A 20,378-nucleotide genomic window follows, 5' to 3' on the forward strand; every position below is an offset into this window, starting at 1 on the left:
ACTGACCCCACTTTGTCAATGTAAGACACCCAGTGAAGAGTAGACTGACCCCACTCTGTCAATGTAACACACCCAGGGAAGAGCAGACTGACCCAACTCTGTCATTGTAACACACCCAGGGAAGAGCAGACTGACCCCTCTCTGTCATTGTAACACACCCAGGGAAGAGCAGACTGACCTCACTCTGTCAATGTAACACACCCAGGGAAGAGCAGACTGACCCCCCTCTGTCAATGTAACACACCCAGGGAACAGAAGATTGAACTGGCTAGCTCAATGTAACATACCCAGGGAAGAGCAGACTAAACCCAATCTGTCAATGTAACACACCCAGGGAAGAGCAGACTGACCCCACTCTGTCAATGTAACACACCCAGGGAAGAGCAGATTGACCCCACTCTGTCAATATCACGCACCCAGGGAAGAGCAGACTGACCGCACTCTGTCAATGTCACGCACCCAGGGAAGAGCAGACTGACCCCACTGTGTCAATATAACATACACAGGGAAGAGCAGACTGACCACAATCTGCCATTGCAACACACCCAGGGAAGAGCAGACTGAGTTCTCTCTGTCAATGTAACACACCCAGGGAAGAGCAGACTGACCCCACTCTGTCAGGATAACATACCCAGGGAAGAGCAGACTGACCCCACTCTGTCAATGTAACACACCCAGGGAAGAGCAGACTGACCCCACTCTGTCAATGTAAGACACACAGGGAAGAGTAGACTGACCCCACTCTGTCAATGTAACAAACCCCGGTAGAAAAGACTGTCCACACTCTGTCAATGTAACACACCCAGGGAAGAGTAGACTGACCCCACTCTGTCAATGTAATACACCCAGGGTAGAGCAGACTGACCTCACTCTGTCAATGTAACACACCCAGGGAAGAGCAGACTGACCCCACTCTGTCAATGTAACACACCCAGGGAAGAGCAGACTGACCCCACTCTGTCAATGTAAGACACACAGGGAAGAGTAGACTGACCCCACTCTGTCAATGTAACACACCCAGGGAAGAGCAGACTCACCCTACTCTGTCAATGTAAAACACCCAGGGAAGAGCAGACTGACCCCTTTCTGTCAACGTTACACACCCAGGGAAGATCAGACTGACCCAACTCTGTCAATGTAACACATTCTGGGAAGAGCAGACTGACCCCACTCTGTCAATGCAACACACCCAGGGAAGAGCAGACTGACCCCACTCTATCATTGTAACACACCCAGGGAAGAGCAGACTGACCTCACTCTGTCAATGTAACACACCCAGGGAAGAGCAGACTGACCCCATTCTGTCAATGTAACACACACAGGGAAGAGCAGACTGACCCCACTCTGTCAATGTAACTCACCCAGGGAAGAGTAGACTGCCCCCCCTTTGTCAATGTAACACACCCAGGGGAGACCAGAGTGACCCCTCTATCTCAATGTAACTCACCTAGGGAAGAGCAGACTGACCCCACTCTGTCAAAGTAACACACTCAGGGAAGAGCAGACTGTCCCCACTCTGTCAAAGTAACACACTCAGGGAAGAGCAGACTGTCCCCACTCTGTCAAAGTAACACACTCGGGGAAGTGCAGACTGACCCCACTCTGTCAATGTAACACACCCAGGGAAGAGCAGACTGTCCCCACTCTGTCAAAGTAACACACTCAGGGAAGAGCAGACTGACCTCACTCTGTCAATGTAACACACCCAGGGAACAGCAGACTGACCCCACTCTGTCAATGTAACAAACCCCGGGAAGAGCAGACGGACCTCACTCTGTCAATGTAACACACCCAGGGAACAGCAGACTGACCCCACTCTGTCAATGTAACACACCCAGGGAAGAGCAGACTGAACTCACTCTGTCAATGTAACACAACCAGGGAAGATCAGACTGACCCCACTCTGTCAATGCAACACACGCAGGGAAGAGCAGACTGAATTCATTCTGTCAATGTAACCCACCCATAAAAGAGCAGACTGACCCCACTCTGCCAATGTGACACACCCTGGGAAGAGCAGACTGACCACACTCTGTCAATGTAACACACCCTGGGAAGAGCAGACTGACCCCCACTCTGTCAATGTAACACACACAGGGAAGTGCACACTGACCCCACTCTGTCATTGTAACACAGCAAGGGAAGAGCAGACTGACCCCACACTGTCAATGTAACAAACCCCGGTAGAAAAGACTGTCCACACTCTGTCAATGTAACACACCCAGGGAAGAGTAGACTGACCCCACTCTGTCAATGTAATACACCCAGGGTAGAGCAGACTGACCTCACTCTGTCAATGTAACACACCCAGGGAAGAGCAGACTGTCCCCACTCTGTCAATGTAAAACACCGAGGCAAGAGCAGACTGACCCCACTCTGTCAATGTCACGCACCCTGGGAAGTGCAGACTGACCCCACTCTGTCAATGTAACACACCCAGGGAAGAGCAGACTGACCCCACTCTGTCAATGTCACGCACCCAGGGAAGAGCACACTGACCGCACTCTGTCAATGTAACACACCCAGGGAAGAGCAGACTGACCCCACTCTGTCAATGTAACACACACTGGGAAGAGCAGACTGACCCCAATCTGTCAATGTAACACACCCTGGGAAGAGCAGACTGACCCCACTCTGTCACTGTAACACACCCAGGGAAGAGAAGACTGACCCCACTCTGTCAATGTAACAAACCCAGGGAAGAGCAGACTGACCCCACTCTGTCAATGTAACAGACGCTGGGAAGAGCAGACTGACCGCACTCAGTCAATGTAAACCACCCAGGGAAGTGCAGACTGACCCCACTCTGTCAATGTAACACACCCAGGGAAGAGCAGACTGACCCCACTCTGTCACTGTAACACACCCAGGGACGAGCAGACTGACCCCACTCTGTCAATATAACACGCCCAGGGAAGGGTAGACTGACCCCACTCTGTCAATGAAACACACCCAGGGAAGAACAGATTGACCCCACTCTGTCAATGTAACACACCCTGGGAAGAGCAGACTGACCCCACTCTGTCAATGTAACACACCCTGGGAAGAGCAGACTGACACCACTCTGTCAATGTAACACACCCAGGGAAGAGCAGACGGACCCCACTCTGTCAATGTAACACACCCTGGGAAGAGCAGACTGACCCCACTCTGTCAATATAACACACCCAGGGAAGAGCAGACTGACCCCACTTTGTCAATGTAAGACACCCAGTGAAGAGTAGACTGACCCCACTCTGTCAATGTAACACACCCAGGGAAGAGCAGACTGACCCAACTCTGTCATTGTAACACACCCAGGGAAGAGCAGACTGACCCCTCTCTGTCATTGTAACACACCCAGGGAAGAGCAGACTGACCTCACTCTGTCAATGTAACACACCCAGGGAAGAGCAGACTGACCCCCCTCTGTCAATGTAACACACCCAGGGAACAGAAGATTGAACTGGCTAGGTCAATGTAACATACCCAGGGAAGAGCAGACTAAACCCAATCTGTCAATGTAACACTCCCAGGGAAGAGCAGACTGACCCCACTCTGTCAATGTAACACACCCAGGGAAGAGCAGATTGACCCCACTCTGTCAATATCACGCACCCAGGGAAGAGCAGACTGACCGCACTCTGTCAATGTCACGCACCCAAGGAAGAGCAGACTGACCCCACTGTGTCAATATAACATACACAGGGAAGAGCAGACTGACCACAAACTGCCATTGCAACACACCCAGGGAAGAGCAGACTGAGTTCTCTCTGTCAATGTAACACACCCAGGGAAGAGCAGACTGACCCCACTCTGTCAGGATAACATACCCAGGGAAGAGCAGACTGACCCCACTCTGTCAATGTAACACACCCAGGGAAGAGCAGACTGACCCCACTCTGTCAATGTAAGACACACAGGGAAGAGTAGACTGACCCCACTCTGTCAATGTAACAAACCCCGGTAGAAAAGACTGTCCACACTCTGTCAATGTAACACACCCAGGGAAGAGTAGACTGACCCCACTCTGTCAATGTAATACACCCAGGGTAGAGCAGACTGACCTCACTCTGTCAATGTAACACACCCAGGGAAGAGCAGACTGACCCCACTCTGTCAATGTAACACACCCAGGGAAGAGCAGACTGACCCCACTCTGTCAATGTAAGACACACAGGGAAGAGTAGACTGACCCCACTCTGTCAATGTAACACACCCAGGGAAGAGCAGACTCACCCTACTCTGTCAATGTAAAACACCCAGGGAAGAGCAGACTGACCCCTTTCTGTCAACGTTACACACCCAGGGAAGATCAGACTGACCCAACTCTGTCAATGTAACACATTCTGGGAAGAGCAGACTGACCCCACTCTGTCAATGCAACACACCCAGGGAAGAGCAGACTGACCCCACTCTATCATTGTAACACACCCAGGGAAGAGCAGACTGACCTCACTCTGTCAATGTAACACACCCAGGGAAGAGCAGACTGACCCCATTCTGTCAATGTAACACACACAGGGAAGAGCAGACTGACCCCACTCTGTCAATGTAACTCACCCAGGGAAGAGTAGACTGCCCCCCCTTTGTCAATGTAACACACCCAGGGGAGACCAGAGTGACCCCTCTATCTCAATGTAACTCACCTAGGGAAGAGCAGACTGACCCCACTCTGTCAAAGTAACACACTCAGGGAAGAGCAGACTGTCCCCACTCTGTCAAAGTAACACACTCAGGGAAGAGCAGACTGTCCCCACTCTGTCAAAGTAACACACTCGGGGAAGTGCAGACTGACCCCACTCTGTCAATGTAACACACCCAGGGAAGAGCAGACTGTCCCCACTCTGTCAAAGTAACACACTCAGGGAAGAGCAGACTGACCTCACTCTGTCAATGTAACACACCCAGGGAACAGCAGACTGACCCCACTCTGTCAATGTAACAAACCCCGGGAAGAGCAGACGGACCTCACTCTGTCAATGTAACACACCCAGGGAACAGCAGACTGACCCCACTCTGTCAATGTAACACACCCAGGGAAGAGCAGACTGAACTCACTCTGTCAATGTAACACAACCAGGGAAGATCAGACTGACCCCACTCTGTCAATGCAACACACGCAGGGAAGAGCAGACTGAATTCATTCTGTCAATGTAACCCACCCATAAAAGAGCAGACTGACCCCACTCTGCCAATGTGACACACCCTGGGAAGAGCAGACTGACCACACTCTGTCAATGTAACACACCCTGGGAAGAGCAGACTGACCCCCACTCTGTCAATGTAACACACACAGGGAAGTGCACACTGACCCCACTCTGTCATTGTAACACAGCAAGGGAAGAGCAGACTGACCCCACACTGTCAATGTAACAAACCCCGGTAGAAAAGACTGTCCACACTCTGTCAATGTAACACACCCAGGGAAGAGTAGACTGACCCCACTCTGTCAATGTAATACACCCAGGGTAGAGCAGACTGACCTCACTCTGTCAATGTAACACACCCAGGGAAGAGCAGACTGTCCCCACTCTGTCAATGTAAAACACCGAGGCAAGAGCAGACTGACCCCACTCTGTCAATGTCACGCACCCTGGGAAGTGCAGACTGACCCCACTCTGTCAATGTAACACACCCAGGGAAGAGCAGACTGACCCCACTCTGTCAATGTCACGCACCCAGGGAAGAGCACACTGACCGCACTCTGTCAATGTAACACACCCAGGGAAGAGCAGACTGACCCCACTCTGTCAATGTAACACACACTGGGAAGAGCAGACTGACCCCAATCTGTCAATGTAACACACCCTGGGAAGAGCAGACTGACCCCACTCTGTCACTGTAACACACCCAGGGAAGAGAAGACTGACCCCACTCTGTCAATGTAACAAACCCAGGGAAGAGCAGACTGACCCCACTCTGTCAATGTAACAGACGCTGGGAAGAGCAGACTGACCGCACTCAGTCAATGTAAACCACCCAGGGAAGAGCAGACTGACCCCAATCTGTCAATCTAATGCACCTTGGGAAGAGCAGACTGACCCCACTCTGTCACTGTAACACACCCAGGGACGAGCAGACTGACCCCACTCTGTCAATATAACACGCCCAGGGAAGGGTAGACTGACCCCACTCTGTCAATGTAACACACCCTGGAAAGAGCAGACTGACCCCACTCTGTCAATGTAACACACGCTGGGAAGATTAGACTGACCCCACTCTGTCAATGTAACACACCCAGGGAAGAGCAGACGGACCCCACTCTGTCAATGTAACACACCCTGGGAAGAGCAGACTGACCCCACTCTGTCAATGTAACACACCCAGGGAAGAGCAGACTGACCCCACTTTGTCAATGTAAGACACCCAGTGAAGAGTAGACTGACCCCACTCTGTCAATGTAACACACCCAGGGAAGAGCAGACTGACCCAACTCTGTCATTGTAACACACCCAGGGAAGAGCAGACTGACCCCTCTCTGTCATTGTAACACACCCAGGGAAGAGCAGACTGACCTCACTCTGTCAATGTAACACACCCAGGGAAGAGCAGACTGACCCCTCTCTGTCAATGTAACACACCCAGGGAACAGAAGATTGAACTGGCTAGGTCAATGTAACATACCCAGGGAAGAGCAGACTAAACCCAATCTGTCAATGTAACACACCCAGGGAAGAGCAGACTGACCCCACTCTGTCAATGTAACACACCCAGGGAAGAGCAGATTGACCCCACTCTGTCAATATCACGCACCCAGGGAAGAGCAGACTGACCGCACTCTGTCAATGTCACGCACCCAGGGAAGAGCAGACTGACCCCACTGTGTCAATATAACATACACAGGGAAGAGCAGACTGACCACACTCTGCCATTGCAACACACCCAGGGAAGAGCAGACTGAGTTCTCTCTGTCAATGTAACACACCCAGGGAAGAGCAGACTGACCCCACTCTGTCAGGATAACAAACCCAGGGAAGAGCAGACTGACCCCACTCTGTCAATGTAACACACCCAGGGAAGAGCAGACTGACCCCACTCTGTCAATGTAAGACACACAGGGAAGAGTAGACTGACCCCACTCTGTCAATGTAACGCACCCAGGGAAGAGCAGACTCACCCCACTCTGTCAATGTAAAACACCCAGGGAAGAGTAGACTGACCCCTTTCTGTCAACGTTACACACCCAGGGAAAATCAGACTGACCCAACTCTGTCAATGTAACACATTCTGGGAAGAGCAGACTGACCCCACTCTGTCAATGCAACACACCCAGGGAAGAGCAGACTGACCCCACTCTATCATTGTAACACACCCAGGGAAGAGCAGACTGACCTCACTCTGTCAATGTAACACACCCAGGGAAGAGCAGACTGACCCCATTCTGTCAATGTAACACACACAGGGAAGAGCAGACTGACCCCACTCTGTCAATGTAACTCACCCAGGGAAGAGAAGACTGCCCCCCCTTTGTCAATGTAACACACCCAGGGGAGACCAGAGTGACCCCTCTATCTCAATGTAACTCACCTAGGGAAGAGCAGACTGACCCCACTCTGTCAAAGTAACACACTCAGGGAAGAGCAGACTGTCCCCACTCTGTCAAAGTAACACACTCAGGGAAGAGCAGACTGACCTCACTCTGTCAATGTAACACACCCAGGGAACAGCAGACTGTCCCCACTCTGTCAAAGTAACACACTCGGGGAAGTGCAGACTGACCCCACTCTGTCAATGTAACACACCCAGGGAAGAGCAGACTGACCCCACCCTGTCAATGTAACACACCCAGGGAAGAGCAGACTGACCCCACTCTGTCAATGTAACACACCCAGGGAAGAGCAGACTGACCCCACCCTGTCAATGTAACACACCCTGGGAAGAGCAGACACACCCCACTCTGTCAATGTAACATACTCAGGGAATAGCAGTCTGACCCCACTCTGTCAATGTATCACTCCCAGGGGAGAACAGACTGAACAATCCCTGTCAATGTAACACACTCAGGGAAGAGCAGACTGACCTCACTCTGTCAATGTCACACACCCTGGGAAGAGCAGACTGACCCCCACTCTGTCAATGTAACACACCCAGGGAAGAGCAGACTAACCCCACTCTGTCAATGTCACACACCCAGGGAAAGGCAGACGGACACTGTTCTGTCAATGTAACGCACCCAGGGAAGAGCAGACTGACCCCACTCTGTCAGGATAACACACCCAGGTAAGAGCAGACTGACCCCACTCTGTCAATGTAACACACCCAGGGCAGAGCAGACTGACCCCAGTCTGTCAATGTAACTCACAAAGGGATGAGCAGACTGACCCCACTCTGTCAATGTAAGACACACAGGGAAGAGTAGACTGACCCCACTCTGTCAATGTAACACACCCAGGGAAGAGCAGACTCACCCCACTCTGTCAATGTAAAACACCCAGGGAAGAGCAGACTGACCCCTTTCTGTCAACGTTACACACCCAGGGAAGATCAGACTGACCCAACTCTGTCAATGTAACACATTCTGGGAAGAGCAGACTGACCCCACTCTGTCAATGCAACACACCCAGGGAAGAGCAGACTGACCCCACTCTCTCATTGTTACACACCCAGGGAAGAGCAGACTGACCTCACTCTGTCAATGTAACACACCCAGGGAAGAGCAGACTGACCCCATTCTGTCAATGTAACACACACAGGGAAGAGCAGACTGACCCCACTCTGTCAATGTAACTCACCCAGGGAAGAGAAGATTGCCCCCCCTTTGTCAATGTAACACACCCAGGGGAGACCAGACTGAAGCAACCCTGTCAATATAACGCACCCAGGGAAGAGCAGACTGATCTCACTCTGTCAATGTCACACACCCTGGGAAGAGCAGACTGACCCCCACTCTGTCAATGTAACACACACAGGGAAGTGCACACTGACCCCACTCTGTCATTGTAACACAGCAAGGGAAGAGCAGACTGACCCCACTCTTGCAATGTAACAAACCCTGGGAGAACAGACTGACCCCACTCTGTCAATGTAACACACCCAGGGAAGAGCAGACTGAACCCACTCAATCAATGTAACACACCCAGGGAAGAACAGACTGACCCCACTCTGTCAATGTAATACACCCAGAGAAGAACATACTGACCCCACTCAGTCAATGTAACACACCCAGGGAAGAGCAGACTGACCCCACTCTGTCAATGTAACACACCCAGGGAAGAACAGACTGACTCCACTCTGTCAATGTAACCCCCCCAGGGAAGAGCAGACTGACCCCACTCTGTCAATGTAACACACCCAGGGAATAGCAGACTTACCCAACTCTGTCAATGTAACCCACCCATAAAAGAGCAGACTGGACCCACTCGCCCCACTCTGTCAATGTGACACGCCCTGGGAAGAGCAGACTGACCACACTCTGTCAATGTTACCCACCCAGGGAAGAGCAGACTGACCCCACTCTGTCAATGTAACACACCCAGGGAATAGCAGACTTACCCAACTCTGTCAATGTAACCCACCCATAAAAGAGCAGACTGGCCCCACTCTGTCAATGTGACACGCCCTGGGAAGAGCAGACTGACCTCACTCTGTCAATGTAAGACACCCAGGGAAGAAAAGACTGACCACACTCTGTCAATGTAACAAACCCTGGGAGAACAGACTGACCCCACTCTGTCAATGTTACCCACCCAGGGAAGAGCAGATTGACCCCACTCTGTCAATGTAACACACCCAGGGAAGAGCAGACTGACCCCACTCTGTCAATGTAACGCACCCAGGGAAGAGCAGACTGACCCCACTCTGTCAATGTAACACACCCAGGGAAGAGCAGACTGACCCCACTCTGTCAATGTAACACAGCCAGGGAAGAGCAGACTGACCCCACTCTGTCAATGGAACATACCCAGGGAAGAACAGACTGACCCCACTGTGTCAATGTAACAAACTTGGGGAAGAGCAGACTGACCCCAATCTGTCAATGTAACACACCCAGGGAAGAGAAGACTGACCCCACTCTGTCAATGTAACACAACCAGGGAAGATCAGACTGACCCCACTCTGTCAATGTAACACACACAAGGATGAGCAGACTGACCCCACTCTGTCAATGTAACACACCCATAAAAGAGCAGACTGTCCCCACTCTGTCAATGTGACACGCCCTGGGAAGAGCACACTGACCCAACTCTGTCAATGTAACACACCCTGGGAAGAGCAGACTGACCAAACTCTGTCAATGTAACAAACCCAGGGAAGAGCAGACTGACCTCACTCTGTCAATGTAACACACCCAGAGAAGAGCAGCATTAACTCTTCTGCAAAGTTACTCACACAGTGAACTGCAGACTTACCCCACTCTGTCAATGTAACCCACACAGTGAAGTGCACATTGACCCCACTCTGTCATTGTAACACACCCAGGGAAGAGCAGACTGCCCCCAATCTGTCAATGTAACACACAATGGGAGAACTAGACTGACCCCACTCTGTCAATGTAACACACCCAGGGAAGAGCAGACAGATACCACTCTGTCAATGTAACACACCAAGGGAAGAACAGACTGACCCCACTCTGTCAATTTAACACACCCAGGGAAGAGCAGACTGACCCCACTCTGTCAATGGAACACACCCAGGGGAGAGCAGACTGACACCACCCTGTCACTGTAACACTCCCAGGGAAGAACAGACTGACGCCTCTCTGTCAATGTAACACACCCAGGGAAGAACAGACTGACCCAACACAGTCAATTCAACACACCCTGGGAAGAGCAGACTGACCCCACTCTGTCACTGTAACACACCCAGGGAAGAGCAGACTGACGCCACTCTGTCAATGTAACAAACCCAGGGAAGAGCACACTGACCCCACTCTGTCAATGTAACAGACGCAGGGAAGAGCAGACTGACCGCACTCAGTCAACGTAACCCACCCAGGGAAGAGCAGACTGACCCCAGTCTGTCAATCTAACGCACCCTGGGAAGAGCAGACCGACCCCACTCTGTCACTGAAACACACCCAGGGACGAGCAGACTGACCCCACACTTTCAATGTAACACATCCAGGGAAGAGCAGACTGACCCCTCTCTGTGAATGTAACACACCCAGGGAAGAGCAGACTGACCCCACTCTGTCAATGTAACACACCCAGGGAAGAGCAGACTGACCCCACTCTGTCAATGTCTCGCACCCAGGGAAGAGCAGACTGACCGCGCACTGTCAATGTAACACACCCAGGGAAGAGCAGATTGACCCCACAGTGTCAATGTAACACACCCAGGGAAGAGCAGACTGACCCCATACTTTCAATGTAACCCACCGAGGGAAGAGCAGACTGACCTCTCTCTGTCAATGTAACACAGCCAGGGAAGAGCAGACTGACCCCTTTCTCTCAACGTTATAAACCAAGGGAACATCAGACTGACCCCACTCTGTCAATATAACAAACCCATGGAAGAGCAGACTGACCCCACTCTGTCAATGTAACAGACGCTGGTAAGAGCAGACTGACCGCACTCAGTCAATGTTACCCACCCAGGGAAGAGCAGACGGACCCCACTCTGTCAATGTAAAAAAACCCATGGAAGAGCAGACTGACCCCACTCTGTCAATGTAACAGACGCTGGTAAGAGCAGACTGACCGCACTCAGTCAATGTAACACACTCAGGGAAGAGCAGACTGACCCCAATCTGTCAATGTAACACACCCAGGGAAGAGAAGACTGACCCCACTCTGTCAATGTAACAAACCCAGGGAAGAGCAGACGGACCTCACTCTGTCAATGTAACACACCCAGGGAAGAGCAGACTGACCCCACTCTGTCAATGTAACACACCCAGGGAAGAGCAGACTGAACTCACTCTGTCAATGTAACACAACCAGGGAAGATCAGACTGACCGCACTCTGTCAATGCAACACACGCAGGGAAGAGCAGACTGACTTCATTCTGTCAATGTAAACCACCCATAAAAGAGCAGACTGGCCCCACTCTGTCAATGTGACACGCCCTGGGAAGAGCAGACTGACCACACTCTGTCAATGTAACACACACAGGGAAGTGCACACTGACCCCACTCTGTCATTGTAACACAGCAAGGGAAGAGCAGACTGACCGCTCTCTGTCAATGTAACAAACCCTGGGAGAGAAGACTGTCCCCACTCTGTCAATGTAACACACCCAGGGAAGAGCAGATTGACCCCACTCTGTCAATATAACACACCCAGGGAAGAGCAGACTGAACCCACTCTGTCAATGTAACACACCCAGGGAAGAACAGACTGACCCCACTCTGTCAATATAACACACCCAGGGAAGAGCAGATTGACCCCACTCAGTCAATGTAACCCTCCCATAAAAGAGCAGACTGACCCCACTCTGTCAATGTGACACGCCCTGGGAAGAGCAGACTGACCACACTCTGTCAATGCAACACACCCTGGGAAGAGCAGACTGACCCCCACTCTGTTAATGTAACACACCCAGGGAAGTGCGCACAGACCACACTCTGTCATTGTAACACACTAAGGGAAGAGCAGACTGACCCTACTGTGTCAATGTAACACACTTGGGGAAGAGCAGACTGACCCCAATCAGTCAATGTAACACACCCAGGGAAGAGAAGACTGACCCCACTCTGTCAATGTAACCCTCCCAGGGAAGAGCAGACTGACCCCACTCTGTCAATGTAACACACCCAGGGAAGAGCAGACTGACCCCACTCTGTCAATGTAACCCACCCATAAAAGAGCAGACTGACCCCACTCTGTCAATGTAACACAGCCAGGGAAGAGCAGACTGACCCCAATCTGTCAATGTAACACACCCAGAAAAAACAGACTGACCCCACTGTGTCAATGTAACACACCCAGGGAAGAGCAGACTGACCCCACTCTGTCAGTATATCACACCCAGGGAAGAGCAGACTGACCCCACTCTGTCAATGTAACACACCCAGGGAAGATCAGACTGACCCCACTCTGTCAATGTAACACACCCAGGGAAGAGTAGACTGACCCCACTCTGTCAATATAATACACCCAGGGTAGAGCAGACTGACCTCACTCTGTCAATGTAACACACCCAGCGAAGAGCAGACTGTCCCCACTCTGTCAATGTAACACACCGAGGGAAGAGCAGACTGACCCCACTCTGTCAATGTCACGCACCCAGGGAAGAACAGACTGACCCCTCTCTGTCAATGTAACACACCCAGGGAAGAGCAGACTGACCCCACTCTGTCAATGTCACGCACCCAGGGAAGAGCACACTGACTGCTCTCTGTCAATGTAACACACCCAGGGAAGAGCAGACTGACCCCACTCTGTCAATGTAACGCACCCTGGGAAAAGCAGACTGACCCCACTCTGTCACTGTAACACATCCAGGGAAGAGCAGACTGACGCCACTCTGTCAATGTAACAAACCCAGGGAAGAGCACACTGACCCCACTCTGTCAATGTAACAGACGCAGGGAAGAGCAGACTGACCGCACTCAGTCAACGTAACCCACCTAGGGAAGAGCAGACTGACCCCAGTCTGTCACTGAAACACACCCAGGGACGAGCAGACTGACCCCACACTTTCAATGTAACACATCCAGGGAAGAGCAGACTGACCCCTCTCTGTCAATGTAACACACCCAGGGAAGAGCAGACTGACCCCACTCTGTCAATGTAACACACCCAGGGAAGAGCAGACTGACCCCACTCTGTCAATGTCACGCACCCAGGGAAGAGCAGACTGACCGCGCACTGTCAATGTAACACACCCAGGGAAGAGCAGATTGACCCCACTGTGTCAATGTAACACACCCAGGGAAGAGCAGACTGACCCCATACTTTCAATGTAACCCACCGAGGGAAGAGCAGACTGACCTCTCTCTGTCAATGTAACACAGCCAGGGAAGAGCAGACTGACCCCTTTCTCTCAACGTTATAAACCAAGGGAACATCAGACTGACCCAACTCTGTCAATGTAACACACACTGGGAAGAGCAGACTGACCCCACTCTGTCAATGTAACAAACCCATGGAAGAGCAGACTGACCCCACTCTGTCAATGTAACAGACGCTGGTAAGAGCAGACTGACCGCACTCAGTCAATGTTACCCACCCAGGGAAGAGCAGACGGACCCCACTCTGTCAATGTAACAAACCCATGGAAGAGCAGACTGACCCCACTCTGTCAATGTAACAGACGCTGGTAAGAGCAGACTGACCGCACTCAGTCAATGTTACCCACCCAGGGAAGAGCAGACTGACCCCACTCTGTCAATCTAATGCACACTGGGAAGAGCAGACTGACCCCACTCTGTCACTGTAACACACCCAGGGATGAGCAGACTGACCCCACTCTGTCAATGTAACACGCCCAGGGAAGCGTAGACTGACCCCACTCTGTCAATGAAACACACCCAAGGAAGAGCAGACTGACCCCACTCTGTCAATGTAACATACCCTGGGAGGAGCAGACTGACCCCACTCTGTCAATGCAACACACCCTGGGAAGAGCAGACTGACCGCACTCTGTCAATGTAACACACGCAGGGAAGCGTAGACTGACCCCACTCTGTCAATGTAACACACGCAGGGAAGAGTAGACTGACCCCACTCTGTCAATGTAACACACACAGGGAAGAGCAGACGGACCCCACTCTGTCAATGTAACACACCCTGGGAGGAGCAGACTGATCCCACTCTGTCAATGTAACACACCCAGGGAAGAGCAGACTGACCCCACTCTGTCAATGTAAGACACCCAGTGCAGAGTAGACTGATCCCACTCTGTCAATGTAACACACCCAGGGAAGAGCACACTGAACTCACTCTGTCAATGTAACACACCCAGGGAAGAGCAGACTGACCCCACTCTGTCAATGTAACACACCCAGGGAAGAGCAGACTGACCCCACTCTGTCAATGTAAAACACCCAGGGAAGAGCAGACTGACCCCTTTCTGTCAACGTTTCACACACAGGGAAGATCAGACTGACCCAACTCTGTCAATGTGACACATTCTGGGAAGAGCAGGCTGACCCAACTCTGTCATTGTAACACACCCAGGGAAGAGCAGACTGACCCCTCTCTGTCATTGTAACACACCCAGGGAAGAGCAGACTGACCTCACTCTGTCAATGTAACACACCCAGGGAAGAGCAGACTGAGCCCCCTCTGTCAATGTAACACAACCAGGGAACAGACGATTGACCTGGCTAGGTCAATGTAACATACCCAGGGAAGAGCAGAAGAACCCCACTCTGTCAATGTAACACACCCAGGGAAGAGCAGACTGACCCCACTCTGTCAATGTCACGCACCCAGGGAAGAGCAGACTGACCCCACTGTGTCAATGTAACAAACCCAGGGAAGAGCAGACTGACCCCACACATTCAATGTAACACATCCAGGGAAGAGCAGACTGACCCCTCTCTGTCAATGTAATACACCCAGGAAAGAGCAGACTGACCGCACACTGTCAATGTAACACACCCAGGGAAGAGCAGATTGACCCCACTGTGTCAATGTGACACACCCAGGGAAGAGCAGACTGACCAAACACTTTCAATGTAACCCACCGAGGGAAGAGCAGACTGACCCCTCTCTGTCAATGTAACACACCCAGGGAAGAGCAGACAGAAACCACTCTGGCAATGTAACACACCCAGGGAAGAGCAGACTGACCTCACCCGGTCAATATAACAGACACAGGGAAGAGCAGACTGACCACACTCTGTCATTGCAACACACCCAGGAAAGAGCAGACTGACCCCTTTCTGTCAACGTTATACACCCAGGGAAGATCAGACTGACCCAACTCTGTCAATGTAACACACCGCGGGAAGAGCAGACTGACCCCACTCGGTCAATGTAAAACACCCAAGGAAGAGCAGACTGACCCCACTCTGTCATTGTAACACACCCAGGGAAGAGCAGACTGACCCCTCTCTGTCAATGTAACACAATCAGGGAAGAGCAGACTGACCCCACTTTGTCAATGTAACACACCCAGGGAAGAGCAGACTGACCCCACTGTGTCAATGTACCACACCCAGGGAAGAGCAGACTGACCCCGCACATTCAATGGAACACATCCAGGGAAGAGCAGACTGACCCGTCTCTGTCAATATAACACACCCAGGGAAGAGCAGACTGACCCCACTCTGTAAATGTAACACACCCAGGGAACAGCAGACTGACCCCACTCTGTCAATGTCACGCACCCAGGGAAGAGCAGACTGACCCCACCCTGTCAAATTATAACACCCAGGGAAGTGCACGCTGACCCCACTCTGTCAATGTAACACACCCAGGGAAGAGCAGACTGACCCCACTCTGTCAATTGAACACACTCAGGGAAGAGCAGACTGACCCCACCCTGTCAATGTAACACACTCAGGGAAGAGCAGACTGACCCCTTTCTGTCAAAGTTTCACACCCAGGGAAGATCAGACTGACCCAACTCTGTCAATGTAACACATTCTGGAAAGAGCAGACTGACCCATTTCTGTCATTGTAACACACCCACGGAAGAGCAGACTGACCCATCTCTGTCATTGTAACACACCCAGGGAAGAGCAGACTGACCTCACTCTGTCAATGTAACACACCCAAGGAAGAGCAGACTGAGCCCCCTCTGTCAATGTAACACAACCAGGGAACAGACGATTGACCTGGCTAGGTCAATGTAACATACCCAGGGAAGAGCAGACTAACCCCACTCTGTCAATGTAACACACCCAGGGAAGAGCAGACTGACCGCACTCTGTCAATGTCACGCACCCAGGGAAGAGCAGACTGACCGCACTCTGTCAATGTCACGCACCCAGGGAAGAGCAGACTGACCCCACTGTGTCAATGTAACACACCCAGGGAAGAGCAGACTGACCCCACACATTCAATGTAACACATCCAGGGAAGAGCAGACTGACCCCTCTCTGTCAATGTAACACACCCAGGGAAGAGCAGACTGACTCCACTCTGTGAATGTAACAAACCCAGGGAAGAGCAGACTGACCCCACTCTGTCAATGTCACGCACCCAGGGAAGAGCAGACTGACCGCACTGTGTCAATGTAACACACCCAGGGAAGAGCAGACTGACCCCACACTATCAATGTAACCCACCGAGGGAAGAGCAGACTGACCCCTCTCTGTCAATGTAACACACCCAGGGAAGAGCAGATTGAAACCACTCTGGCAATGTAACACACCCAGGGAAGAGCAGACTGACCTCACCCGGTCAAATATAACAGACACAGGGAAGAGCAGACTGACCACACTCTGTCATTGCAACACACCCAGGGAAGAGCAGACTGACCCCTTTCTGTCAAGGTTATACCCCCAGGGAAGATCAGACTGACCCAACTCTGTCAATGTAACACACCCAAGGAAGAGCAGACTGACCCCACTCGGTCAATGTAAAACACCCAAGGAAGAGCAGACTGACCCCACTCTGTCATTGTAACACACCCAGGGAAGAGCGGACTGACCCCTCTCTGTCAATGTAACACACCCAGGGAAGAGCAGACTGACCCCACTCTGTCAATGTAACACACCCAGGGAAGAGCAGACTGACCCCACTGTGTCAATGTAACACACCCAGGGAAGAGCAGACTGACCCCACACATTCAATGGAACACATCCAGGGAAGAGCAGACTGACCCCTCTCTGTCAATGTAACACACCCAGGGAAGAGCAGACTGACCCCACTCTGTAAATGTAACACACCCAGGGAACAGCAGACTGACGCCACTCTGTCAATGTCACGCACCCAGGGAAGAGCAGACTGACCCCACCCTGTCAAGGTAACACACCCAGGGAAGGGCAGACTGACCCCACTCTGTCAATGTAACACTCCCAGGGAAGAGCAGACTGACCCCACTCTGTCAATTTAAAACACCCAGGGAAGTGCACGCTGACCCCACTCTGTCAATGTAACACACCTAGGGAAGGGCAGACTGACCCCACCCTGTCAATGTAACACACCCTGGGAAGAGCAGACTGACCCCCCTCTGTCAATGTAACACACCCAGGGAAGGGCAGACTGACCCCACTCTGCCAATGTAACACACCCAGGGAAGGGCAGACTGACCCCACTCTGTCAATGTAACACACCCAGGGATGAGCAGACTGACCACTCTCTGTCAATGTAACACTCCCAGGGAAGAACTAACTGACACCACTCTGGCAATGTAACACATCCAAGGAAAAGCAGACTGACCTCACTCGGTCAATACAACAGACACAGGGAAGAGCAGACTGACCCCTCTCTGTCATTGCAACACACCCAGGGAAGAGCAGACTGAGTTCACTCTGTCAATGTAACAAACCCAGGGAAGAGCAGACTGACACCTGTCTGTCAATGTTATACACCCAGGGAACATCAGACTGTCCCAGCTCTGTCAATGTAACACACCCAGGAAAGAGCAGACTGACCCCACTCTGTCAATGTAACACACCCTTCGAAGAGCAGACTGACCCCACTCTGTCATTGTAACACACCCAGGGAAGAGCAGACTGACCTCACTCTGTCAATGTAACACACCCAGGTAAGAGCAGACTAACCCCATTGTCAATGTAACACACCCAGGGAAAGGCAGACGGACCCTGTTCTGTCAATGTAACACACCCAGGGAAGAGCATACTGACCCCACTCTGTCAATGTAACGCACCCAGGGAAGAGCAGACTGACCTCACTCTGTCAATGTAACACAACCAGGGAAGGGTAGACTGACCCCACTCTGTCAATGTATCACACCCAGGGGAGAGCAGACTGACCCCACCCTGTCAATCTAACTCACCCAGGGAAGAGCAGACTGACCTCACTCTGTCAATGTAACACACCGCTGGAAGAGCAGACTAACCCCACTCTGTCAATGTAACACACCCAAGGAAGAGCTGTCTGACCCCACTCTGTCATTGTAACACAGCCAGGGAAGAGCAGACTGACCCCTCTCTGTCAATGTAACTCACCCAGGGAACAGAAGATTGACCTCACTCGGTCAATGTAACATACCCAGGGAAGAGCAGACTCACCCCACTCTGTCAATGTAACACACCCAGGGAAGAGCAGACTGACCCCACTCTGTCAATGTAACTCACCCAGGGAACAGAAGATTGACCTCACTCGGTCAATGTAACATACCCAGGGAAGAGCAGACTAACCCCACTCTGTCAATGTAACACACCCAGGGAAGAGCAGACTGACCCCACTCTGTCAATGTAACACACCCAGGGAAGAGCAGACTAACCCCACTCTGTCAATGTAACACACCCAAGGAAGAGCAGTCTGACCCCACTCTGTCATTGTAACACAGCCAGGGAAGAGCCGACTGACCCCTATCTGTCAATGTAACTCACCCAGGGAACAGAAGATTGACCTCACTCGTTTTATGTAACATACCCAGGGAAGAGCAGACTAACCCCACTCTGTCAATGTAACACACCCAGGGAAGAGCAGACTGACCCCACTCTGTCAATGTAACACACCCAGGGAAGAGCAGACTGACCCCAGTCTGTCAATGTCACAGACCCAGGGAAGAGCAGACTGACCGCACTCTGTCAATGTAACACACCCAGGGAAGTGCAGATTGATCCCACTGTGTCAATGTAACACATCCAGGGAAGAGCAGACTGACCCCACACTTTCAATGTAACACATCCAGGGAAGAGCAGACTGACCGCACTCGGTCAATGTAATCCACTCCAGGGAAGAGCAGACTGACCCCTCTCTGTCAATATAACACACCCAGGGAAGAGCAGATTTACCCCACTCTGTCAATGTAACAGACCCAGGGAAGAGCAGACTGACCCCACTCTGTCAATGTAACACACCCAGGGAAGGGCAGACTGACCCCACTCTGTCAATGTAACACACCCAGGGAAGAGCAGACTGACCCCACTCTGTCAATGTCACGCACCCAGGGAAGAGCAGACTGACCGCACTCTGTCAATGTAACACACCCAGGGAAGAGCAGACTGATCCCACTGTGTCAACGTAACACACCCAGGGAAGAGCAGACTGACCCCACACTTTCAATGTAACACATCCAGGGAAGAGCAGACTGACCGAACTCGGTCAATGTAACCCACCCAGGGAAGAGCAGACTGACCCCTCTCTGTCAATGTAACACACCCAGGGAAGAGCAGATTTACCCCACTCAGTCAATGTAACAGACCCAGGGAAGAGCAGACTGACCCCACTCTGTCAATGTAACACACCCAGGGAAGAACAGACTGACCCCACTCTGTCAATGTAAGACACCCAGGGGAGAGCACAACTACCCCACTCTGTCAATGTAACACACCCAAGGAAGAACAGACTGACCCCACTCTGTCAATGTAACACAACCAGGGAAGAGCAGACTGAACCCACTCTGACAATGTAACACTCCCAGG

This window comes from Chiloscyllium punctatum, chromosome 12, assembly GCF_047496795.1.
Source record: "Chiloscyllium punctatum isolate Juve2018m chromosome 12, sChiPun1.3, whole genome shotgun sequence".
Taxonomy (NCBI): Eukaryota; Metazoa; Chordata; class Chondrichthyes; order Orectolobiformes; family Hemiscylliidae; genus Chiloscyllium; species Chiloscyllium punctatum.